This window comes from Mya arenaria, chromosome 1, assembly GCF_026914265.1.
Source record: "Mya arenaria isolate MELC-2E11 chromosome 1, ASM2691426v1".
Taxonomy (NCBI): Eukaryota; Metazoa; Mollusca; class Bivalvia; order Myida; family Myidae; genus Mya; species Mya arenaria.
Genome location: NC_069122.1, coordinates 62,919,566 through 62,931,760, shown reverse-complemented (window position 1 = coordinate 62,931,760; position 12,195 = coordinate 62,919,566). Strand labels below are relative to the sequence as shown.

The 12,195-nt window shown below is 42.0% G+C and overlaps 1 protein-coding gene across 5 annotated transcripts in view; it reads right to left on the bottom strand.

Annotated features, from left to right (window-relative positions):
* Positions 1-12,195, bottom strand: part of LOC128231525 (adenylate cyclase type 1-like) — a 74,586-nt gene that overhangs the window by 46,829 nt on the left and 15,562 nt on the right. For 3 of the 5 annotated variants that reach the window (XM_052944487.1, XM_052944527.1, XM_052944507.1), the window contains exon 2: positions 2,940-4,140. The gene's annotated coding sequence lies outside the window, so the exon portion shown is untranslated. Of the gene's footprint in view, positions 1-2,934; positions 4,141-12,195 lie in introns of all 5 variants that reach the window. The other 2 variants (XM_052944518.1, XM_052944498.1) reach the window with 2 other exon arrangements.

Sequence of the window (12,195 nt, the reverse complement as noted above, 5' to 3'; positions counted from 1 at the left end):
AAATGTTCTTATGATTGATAGACATGTTTTCACATGCTCAATACACTGTAAATCAAAACTATCATTATTCCTGAAACTTTTATACCTTAAGTATCTATTCTTGCTTGATTTATCATTTAGAGTATAGATTAAAGCATAAACCGCTGCCCTATAGTTGAAAGGTCATTTTGAAAGAACTGTCATGGGGGACGGTGCGATTTTTAGAGTTTGTTTTTCAAGTGGAGTGATTTTTCTTAGGAATAACTTGACCCCCCTTTTTATTGGCTTAAAATGTAATTTAAAGCTTGTAATTTAAGCATATATGTGGTTATCATAGAAGAGTTGATGCCGTAAGGCAGTGTTGATGTCGTAAGGCTGGGTTGATGCCGCAAAGCAGTAATGATGTAGTAAGGCAGTCTTGATGCCGTAAGGCAGTGTTGATGTCGTAAAGAGTTGATGTCGTAAGGCAGTGTTGATGTCGTAAGGTAGAGTTGATGTAGTAAGGCAGTGTTGATGTAATAAGGCAGAGAGTGTTGAAGTTACAAGGCAGAGTTGATGCCGTAAGTCAGAGAAGTCGTAAGGCAGTTTTGATGTCGTAAGGCATTACGACAGTGTTGATGTCGTAAGGCAGAGTTTATGTCGTAAGGCAGAGTTGATGTCGTAATGTAGTTGTTTATGTCGTAAGCAGTGTAAATGTCGTAAGGCAGATTTGATGTCGTAAGGCAGAGTTGATGTCGTAAGGCAGATTTGATGTCGTAAGGCGGTGTTGATGTTTGCGACATCAACACCGCCAATTCAAATATTGTGCAGGCTCTATATTTCCGACATTTGGGATTCATTTTTTAAAGTTTGAAAACTGTGCAACACGACATACATATTCCGTTCGTATAGGGATGTTTAATTGTGCAGCACGACAAGCTGTCTATCTTAGACGTTCGAAAACAGAATGCGGCATGCTGAGATGTGAAACGTCAGCAATGTCTTTAGAAATTCCATTCGTGCTGTCGAATGCTGTATGTTGAGTTAAAGACGATATTTTAATTCCCAAAGTCGAATGCCGTATTTATTTCCAGTTTCTAACAATGAAATTTGCAGTGTAAAATGATGTATGTCGAATTTAGACAAAATTCCAATTCTGAACGTCGAATGCCGTACGTCGAATTTATCAAGACATTCAAAAGTACAAGTATTAGTCCTTCAGTCGTCCTTAGCTATAAAACTGAATGTTGGCCAAACTTTTATTTACCAAGATGATGCTAATGATAAATCAGGCGACCGATAATGAAGGGGATATCTTTTTAGGTCAAAAGCCAAAAAAATATGCAATTATTTACTTATATACTGTGAAATATCCTGTCATATTGACCGCAAAATAACTATTAACAGAGGCGATTCGAAGGTGTTCATGGTTATTAAACGTTCAAGCCCAGCTGTGCTGATTAAATAAACGTTAAATGTTTATAAAGACCTGGATGTAAATGATAACGTATATAATGGTTGAAATTAAAATTGTTTACTGAAGCAATATGAATTCTGATATTTTTTTGTGTACAAGGTTTTGTCATTGAAACATATCTAGTAGTTTATATACTGTTTCTTCTTTGAATAAAAAAGTGATTTTTTGTCATTGAAATAAATTTTAATCGTAATTATCTTTACCATATTTAAGATTGTGTAATGATTTTTTTCTTCCAAGAATATGTGGGGGGTTTTAATGTGCGTATGTTTAATGTATGACAGCCACGATGGCGTTTTTGTCATCGTGATTGTTCGTATGTTGAACATTAATTGAATCAGTTAACGACTACTCCCATTGCTGAATTTCAATCTTAAGGACTGACAATAACATGTTTTGAAATAAACAGTATCGGTCCTAACTAAGTGTTCACCTGCACTCCCTGACAGACGGACGAGCATTGCCTTCTGCGTGCACAGCTCTGTTTTTGTCTCATAATTGATTAGTTTTAATTATGCATGTTATTTAAAGTCAGTGTCACAACAAAACTATTTTTGCAGTTTAAAATAGCATGGTAAATATCAGCGCACTTTGTACAGCATTGTCATAGCAGTATGACACCTAAACGCAACAATCTTATGTGTGAGAAGTTACCGAATGTTAAGCTAGGATTCCGTCTAGCTTACGACATAGCAGATCGACATTGAAAATTCAATATAAATCATAAAATGTCGAGCTAGGATTTCGACTAGCTCGACATTGCAGATCGACATTGAAATTTTGCTGTATAATACCGAATGATTCCGTCCAGCTCAACAATGCAGCTCGATATTCAAAATTCACTATATATTATTGAATGTCGAGATAGGATTCCGTCCAGCTCAACATTGCAGCTCGAAATTGTATTTTTACTGTATAATTTCGAATGTCGTTTGCCGCGTTTGCCAATGGCTGAGCCAAATTCACACTCATCAAAATCTATCAACTTTAAAACGAACGGTTCAGTAAATTAATATGGAATAAGTAAGTTTGAAAAATATTGTCATTCCATTGGTTTTAAATAGTGATGAGTGCCGAGCAGGTAATGTCGATAACAAATAGAATAATATGAGGCTGATAAGAACGCTGATAATGCTCTGTACATACTTCATGTCATGTTTAAATGTTATTAGGACGCATTTGACGACGTAATAACTGGGCCTTGAGTGACACGGATACCCGGCGTATTGTTTGGTAAATTAATACTAATAACTCTTGACTTGAGATGAGTGTCTTAGACTATATTTTGTATACTGATCCTCCTTTTTTAAATATTCTTATTCGCCTGATAAAGACCAAGAACGACTGACTGCTAATATACCAAAGTAGATATACGACATATTTAAAAAAAATACTGCCATCTTGATATAAATTTCGACTATTCTACCAAAACTCGTTGCTATCAGACGTGATATTTGACCTGCCAATCGAACTTTGATAAAGACTGATTAAGTTTTTACCTTACTTGTAATGCTGTTTCGATATCACGTCACACATAATCCCTAGTACAGGTGGGCACATTCACTACCCGTCGTAGGTTTTCTTGTGATTTTGGCTCACTGAATCTACTCATAATTTAATAAGGCCATTTAACTTTTAACCATATCCACAATGTAGTAGCAGTTCGATGAAAACTCGATATTTTCAACAGCTTTTCAAGCGGCTCAACAACCTAATGCTATTTAAGTTCCGTTATCTCTCTCTCTCTTCGATTGCGTTCAGGTCTCTTTAGACGTTCATTTCCCCCTGAATATTCCGACCACAATCACTCCCGTTCATATGATATAAATGGCTGCACTAGACTCGTGTGATGGGCCAATAAATCCTCACTAAAATACATAGATGATTCTCAAATCGGTCTTCGAAGAGAAAACCAATCGATTTATATTAATCCATACTTTTGAACACTTCACTTTTCTTCAACACACAAGCAAGTATAATTCTTAGATAACTATGCATTGCTCTCCAACTAACCTGGGTGAGTATTACTCACTGCCAGTTAACTTACCTATGTTTTCAAGATCCCATTCTGGAGCCAAAGGAAACATGTACAGCACAAAGTCTCACACATATATTACCGTCTGATCTCTGACAGTTAATGTTTTCTCCAGCGTGTTTTTGCGCCTCAAATATTCCTCCTGAAGAAAGAGATCGTACTAAATCCTCGGAAGAGAAGATACATCCGGGGTTCAGCTTCAACTACTGTGCTTCACTGTGGTCACGTCGCGACTGTGTGTATGTTCAGCTATCATTCATCACACAACATGTAGTTTATACATCGCGAACACTGAACTATCTTCGTCATTTACATTTAACTGTCAAATTAATGATAGTGGTATTAGACTAGGTTCATGATAATATATAACATGTATTTTATTATCCCGTTACCAGGCAACGATACATTAAAGAACCAAAGCAATTATTGCTGATAAAGAAGAGTTTCTAAGAAGAAAACACCATGACGAGTATTATCAGCCAATACCGCTAACTTTCTTTAAGCCAAATTCTTCGTTTCCAAGTCTTTATAGTTTTGTCAATAGAAATTTTCCCGTGAACCGCAAATCTCCTAATTCTCATTTACATATGCATTAGATATGTTTCCCTGGCGAATGGCGCCTACCGGTCGTCGGTACGGATTTCCGCCGTGTCGGTGCTGCTCACGCGGGCTGTAAATATACAAAGCAATTCGTTCGTATATGGCAAACAAATGCCGTTCATAATAAATTAAATATTGACTTCAAGCATATCATATCTGAATCACTTCAATTTGCCCTGGCTACTTTTTTTAGGATGATAATAATACTCACACATACTTTTTTAGACTTATACATGGACACACATACTCATACACGTGCACATTGTCATATACACAACGCAGGTCTCTTATACACGTGTGCATTGCCACACGCATATGCAGATTTATTAAACATTTGTACATTGCCACATACATATGCAGGTCTATAGTACACGTGTGCAGTGACACGCACATACACAGGTCTATTATACACGTGTTTATTGACACGCACATACACAGGTCTATTATACACGTGTATATTGACACGTACACATACACACCCATGCGCTGAATCATTACACACGTGCATACTGACAAACAAACACGCTAATCCATTAAACACGTATACATTTTTACACACATTTGCTGGTCTGTATTACACGGGCATATTGCCACACATATACACTGGTCTATTATACACGTGTACATTGTCACACGCATACGGTGGTCTACCATACACGTGTACATTAACTCACACACCTGCAGGTCTATTACAAACGTGTACATTGTCACACGTGTACGTATGTCTGTTGTACACGAGTATAGTGAGACACACATAGTATTTAAGGTCTATTATACACGCGTTCATTGACACACGCATACGCAGGTCTATTATACACGTGTACATTGAAACACGCATACGCAGGTCTATTATGCACGTGTTCATTGGAACACGCATAAGCAGGTCTATTATACACGTGTACATTGTTACACTTATACGCAGGTCAATTATACACGTGTACATTGACACACGCATATGCAGGTCTTTTATACACGTGTACATGGACACACGTGTACGCATGTCTATTATACACGTGTACATTGTTACACTTATACGCAGGTCAATTATACACGTGTACATTGACACACGCATATGCAGGTCTTTTATACACGTGTACATGGACACACGTGTACGCATGTCTGTTATACACGTGTACATTGACACTTGCATATGCAGGTCTTTTATACACGTGTACATGGACGCACGTGTACGCAGGTCTATTATGCACGTGTACTTTGAAACACGCATACGCAGGTCAATTATACACGTGTACATTGACACACGCATATGCAAATCTATTATACACGTGTACATTGACACACGCATTTGCAGGTCTTTTATACACGTGTACATGGACACACGTGTACGCATGTCTATTATACACGAGTACATTGAGACACACATAGTATTAAAGGTCTATCATACACGCCGCCGCGTACATTGTCAAACGTATATACGCAAGTTTAGAGTACAAGAGTATATTGGTATTTCTTTCTATTCCTGATCCAGTCTGTAACATTACTGTTGCTATTAAACCTCGAATGCAGGGTTCATACATGGTCGCCGCGGGGATTAACGACAAGATAAACAGCGCTTCCCAGCCTGTACCTGTCAGTAGTAATTATGCCGTACGTAGGAAGTCATTGCGAGCAGTACACTGTACTGGCTCCCTGCTTGGGATATCAAGGCAGTCATCCTTTCACTAAACTCTTCTAGTAGATGATTAAAATGAATTTAAATTATTTTATCAAATTACCGTATTGTTTATTGTACAAATTGTAAATATTATACAGCACTTTCGTGATTGAATTCATATTCCGAAAACGGTTTCTCCGATATATTGATCTTTGCAGCTGCGTCTCTTCATCGTGGGGTTAAAATCTCATGTTTAGAACGCGTAACTAAAACCAAAGTTTAACAAACATGAGTGCAAAGATCTCGACCTCTTTGACATTTGGTTTCCCAAATTAAAACGGGTTGTCTATTTGGCAAGCGGTAACATACATACATTTTAGGACCCCAAATACTATCAGTATCTAGTAACTGCGACGACAACTTAATAGGAATGAGAGTGGTATAATTGAATTCCAATGGGTTGTGGGTTCGATCCCCACCAGGGGTACTTAATATTAGCCCCTCATTAAGGACATAGTACTGGTTTCTTCCCAGGAAACAGATTATCGCCGTTCGTCAAAATCGAGTTTATTATCAACAAATTAGTATTAAAGATGCATTCCGTTATTCCCAAATAAGATTCACCATATTTAATAATATTGTTTTAATATTCCAAAAAGGATGAATAAATGTCGAAAACAATGGTTCTTATGTAAGATACCGAGTTTAATTTGATAGAAATGAGCATAAAACACGGTATTTCTACCTTATGAGACTGTAGTAGATCTCTGTTAAATATTTTAGCATTCACCAATCATTTAATATTTTTGCGCTTTCTGCTTTAAATACACAGTTACAATCTTGTTATCAGTAATTAATATTTTCCATAAATGCATTATTTAGTAAGTAGTTAAAGGTATATCACTCAAAATAGATGTTTGTTATACATGTATAATTATGTATTGATTTTGAATCAGAGTGCCACATTAACTAAACAAACATACTGAAAATAATTTCTGTGATCTTGACCTTTGACCTGAAGCCATAACCAAGTAAGGTCACTGACGGGTAAAGGGCTACGTACCTAACATTATTTGACCCTGCATCTCGCTGTTCACCTAAACATGATTTCAAAAATATTGCGATTTTGACACTGACGGGTGACCTTTGATGTATTGACCGAAACATCAAGATGGGGAATAAACATTCAGCATACTATTCTTCTTAACTGCGCGGACAAACCCGTGATCTTGACCTTTGACCTGACCCAAGCTCCAATACAAGTCAACGACTGGTCCAAAGCAACCTACATATAACGCTTAACCTGAGCCATAACATATGTAGATATGTGCAGACATGAGTTTCACACAATGATGTGTATGCTATTGACATCTTACCTATTTACCCAAAAATCAATATAGATCCCATAGCTAAGGGCAATTACTCAGAGCGTTTCATAAACAAATGTCATTCTCTAATTATATATACACCAACACTGACACTGGCAACCCTTTAGGCCCGTCTAAGACATACACGCTCATACCGACATTGCCAAGCCTTTAGGCCCGTCTAAGACATACACACTCACATCGACATTGGCAAGCCTTTAGGCCCGTCTAAGACATACACACTCACATCGACATTGGCAAGCCTTTAGGCCCGTCTAAGACATACACACTCACATCAACATTGGTAAGCCTTTAGGCCCGTCTAAGACATACACACTCGCACCGACATTGGCAAGCCTTTAGGTCCGTCTAAGACATACACACTCACATCGACATTGCCAACCCTTTAGGCCCGTCTAAGACGTACACACTCACATCGACATTGGCAAGCCTTTAGGCCCGTCTAAGACATACACACTCACATCGACATTGGTAAGCCCTTAGGCCCGTCTAAGACATACACACCCAAACCGACATTGGTAAGCCTTTAGGCCCGTCTAAGACATATACACTCGCAGCAACATTGGCAAGGCTTAAGGCCCGTCTAAGACAAGCACATTCAAACCGACACTGGCAAGCCTTTAGGTCCGTCTAAGACATACACACCCGAACCAACACTGGTAAGCCTTCAGGCCCGTCTAAGACATATACACCCACACCGCCATTGGCACTCCTTCAGGCCCGTCTAAGACATATACACCCACACCGCCATTGGCACTCCTTCAGGCCCGTCTAAGACATATATACTCACACCGCCATTGGCACCCCTTCAGGCCCGTCTATGACATACACACCACACCGCCATTGGCACTCCTTCAGGCACCTCTAAGACATATACACCCACACCGCCATTGGCACTCCTTCAGGCCCGTCTATGACATATACACCACACCGCCATTGGCACTCCTTCAGGCCCGTCTAATACATATACACCCACACCGACACTGGCACTCCTTCAGGCCCGTCTATGACATATACACCACATCGTCATTGGCACTCCTTCAGGCCCGTCTAAGACATATATACCCACACCGCCATTGGCACTCCTTCAGGCCCGTCTAATACATATACACCCACACCGCCATTGGCACTCCTTCAGGCCCGTCTATGACATATACACCACACCGCCATTTACAAGCATTTAGGCCCATCTAACACATATACACCCACACCGCCACTGGCAAGCCTTTAGGCTCTTCTTAGATATATACAGTAAAACTGCGGCCATTCGAACAAGCGGTCGTTCGAGAACCGGCGTTTCCTCGAGGTCGGAGCTTGGTCCCGAACATTTTTCCCTCTATTTTCATATCAAATATACCTACGCTGCATCGAAACCTATTTTGGGGGGAGGAGTCGAGCAATATTCTCGGTCCCAAGTACACAAATCATGCACAAAACCTTATGGCTCCCTCGAGGTCATAATTTCACACTTTTTCCCGAATGCTTGTTCCAAAATAAACAAACAATTGTTAAGTATTAAATTTTTGCAAGTTAATATAGTAAACGACAGCCTTTGAACATATGAATTATTTCCACAGCGCAACACATAATCGGTGTCTTAGTAAACAGACTACTTCATACATGAAATACACTGAAATATATTTCATAACAGACTGGAGAATTGAAAATCGGGTCGTTCGAAACATCGGTTCCCTCAAGGTTTAGGCTCGGTCACCGGCGACCTCGAGCGATCGCAATTTTACTGTACACCCACACCGGCATTCGCAAGCCTTAAGGCCAGTCTTAGACATAAACATCCACACCGACATTGGCAAGCCTTCAGGCCCGTCTTAGACATAAACACCGCCATTGGCAAGCCTTTTGGCCGTCTCAGACATATTCACCTACACCGACATTGGCAAGCCTTCAGGCCCGTCTTGGACAAATACACCCACACCGGCATTTGCAAGCCTTCATGCCCGTCTTAGACATAAACATCCACACCGACATTGGCAAGCCTTCAGGCCGGTCTTAGACATAAACACCGCCATTGGCAAGCCTTTTGGCCGTCTCAGACATATTCACCTACACCGACATTGGCAAGCCTTCAGGCCCGTCTTAGACATAAACATCCACACCGACATTAGCAAGCTTTAAGGCCAGTCTACGAAAAATACACCCACACCGACATTAGCAAGCCTTTTGGCCCGTCTTAGAAATATGCACCGCCATTGGCAAGCCTTTAAGCCGTCTAAGACATATACACCTACACCGACATTGGCAAGCCTTCAAGCCCGTCTTAGACATATACACCGCAATTGGCAAGCCTTTAGGCCGTCTAAGACATATACACCTACACCGACATTGGCAAGCCTTCAGGCCCGTCTTAGACATATACACCGCCATTGGCAAGCCTTTAGGCCGTCTAAGACATATACACCTATACCGACATTGGCAAGCCTTACGGCCCGTCTTAGACATATACACCCAAATCGAGATTGGCACTCCCTTAGGCCCGTCTAAGACATATACACCCATATCGACATTGGTACTCCCTTTGGCCCGTCTAAGACATATACACTCACACCGACATTGGCACTCCCTTAGGCCCGTCTAAGACATATACACCCACATCGACATTGGCACTCCCTAAGGCCCGTCTAAGACATATACACCCATATCGACATTGGCACTCCCTTAGGCCCGTCTAAGACATATACACCAACATCGACATTGGCACTCCCTTAGGCCCGTCTAAGACATATACATCCACACCGACATTGGCACTCCCTTAGGCCCGTCTAAGACATAAACACCCACATCGACATTGGCACTCCCTTAGGCCTGTCTAAGACATATACACCCACATCGACATTGGCACTCCCTTAGGCCCGTCTAAGACATATACACCAACATCGACATTGGCACTCCCTTAGGCCCGTCTAAGACATATACACCAACATCGACATTGGCACTCCCTTAGGCCTGTCTAAGACATATACACCAACATCGACATTGGCACTCCCTTAGGCCCGTCTAAGACATATTCATCCACACCGACATTGGCACTCCCTTAGGCCTGTCTAAGACATATACACCCACATCGACATTGGCACTCCCTTAGGCCTGTCTAAGACATATACACCCACATCGACATTGGCACTCCCTTAGGCCCGTCTAAGACATATACACCAACATCGACATTGGCACTCCCTTAGGCCCGTCTAAGACATATACACCAACATCGACATTGGCACTCCCTTAGGCCCGTCTAAGACATATACACCCACATCGACATTGGCACTCCCTTAGGCCCGTCTAAGACATATACACCAAGATCGACATTGGCACTCCCTTAGGCCCGTCTAAGAAATATACACCAACATCGACATTGGCACTCCCTTAGGCCCGTCTAAGACATATACATCCACACCGACATTGGCACTCCCTTAGGCCCGTCTAAGACATATACACCCACATCGACATTGGCACTCCCTAAGGCCCGTCTTAGACATATACATCAACATCGACATTGGCACTCCCTTAGGCCCGTCTAAGACATATACACCAACATCGACATTGGCACTCCCTAAGACATATACATCCACACCGACATTGGCACTCCCTTAGGCCTGTCTAAGACATATACACCCACATCGACATTGGCACTCCCTTAGGCCCGTCTAAGACATATACACCAACATCGACATTGGCACTCCCTTAGGCCCGTCTAAGACATATACACCAACATCGACATTGGCACTCCCTTAGGCCCGTCTAAGACATATACACCCACATCGACATTGGCACTCTCTTAGGCCCGTCTAAGACATATACACCCACATCGACATTGGCACTCCCTTAGGCCCGTCTAAGACATATACACCCACATCGACATTGGCACTCCCTTAGGCCCGTCTAAGACATATACACCCACATCGACATTGGCACTCCCTTAGGCCCGTCTAAGACATATACACCCATATCGACATTGGCACTCCCTTAGGCCCGTCTAAGACATATAAACCCATATCGACATTGGCACACCCTTAGGCCCGTCTAAGACATATACACCCACATCGACATTGGCACTCCCTTAGACCCGTCTAAGACATATACACCCACATCGACATTGGCACTCCCTAAGGCCCGTCTTAGACATATACACCAACATCGACATTGGCACTCCCTTAGGCCCGTCTAAGACATATACACCAACATCGACATTGGCACTCCCTTAGGCCCGTCTAAGACATATACATCCACACCGACATTGGCACTCCCTTAGGCCCGTCTAAGACATATACACCCATATCGACATTGGCACTCCCTTAGGCCCGTCTAAGACATATACACCAACATCGACATTGGCACTCCCTTAGGCCCGTCTAAGACATATACACCCATATCGACATTGGCACTCCCTTAGGCCCGTCTAAGACATATAAACCCATATCGACATTGGCACACCCTTAGGCCCGTCTAAGACATATACACCCACATCGACATTGGCACTCCCTAAGGCCCGTCTAAGACATATACACCCACATCGACATTGGCACTCCCTTAGGCCCGTCTAAGACATATACACCCACATCGACATTGGCACTCCCTTAGGCCCGTCTAAGACATATACACCCATATCGACATTGGCACTCCCTTAGGCCCGTCTAAGACATATACACCCATATCGACATTGGCACTCCCTTAGGCCCGTCTAAGACATATACACCCATATCGACATTGGCACTCCCTTAGGCCCGTCTAAGACATATACACCCACACCGAGATTGGCACTCCCTAAGGCCCGTCTAAGACATATACACCCACACCGAGATTGGCACTCCCTAAGGCCCGTCTAAGACATATACACCCATATCGACATTGGCACTCCCTAAGGCCCGTCTAAGACATATACACCCATATCGACATTGGCACTCCCTAAGGCCCGTCTAAGACATATACACCCATATCGACATTGGCACTCCCTTAGGCCCGTCTAAGACATATACACCCATATCGACATTGGCACTCCCTAAGGCCCGTCTAAGATATATACACCCACACCGAGATTGGCACTCCCTAAGGCCCGTCTAAGACATATACACCCACACCGAGATTGGCACTCCCTAATGCCCGTCTA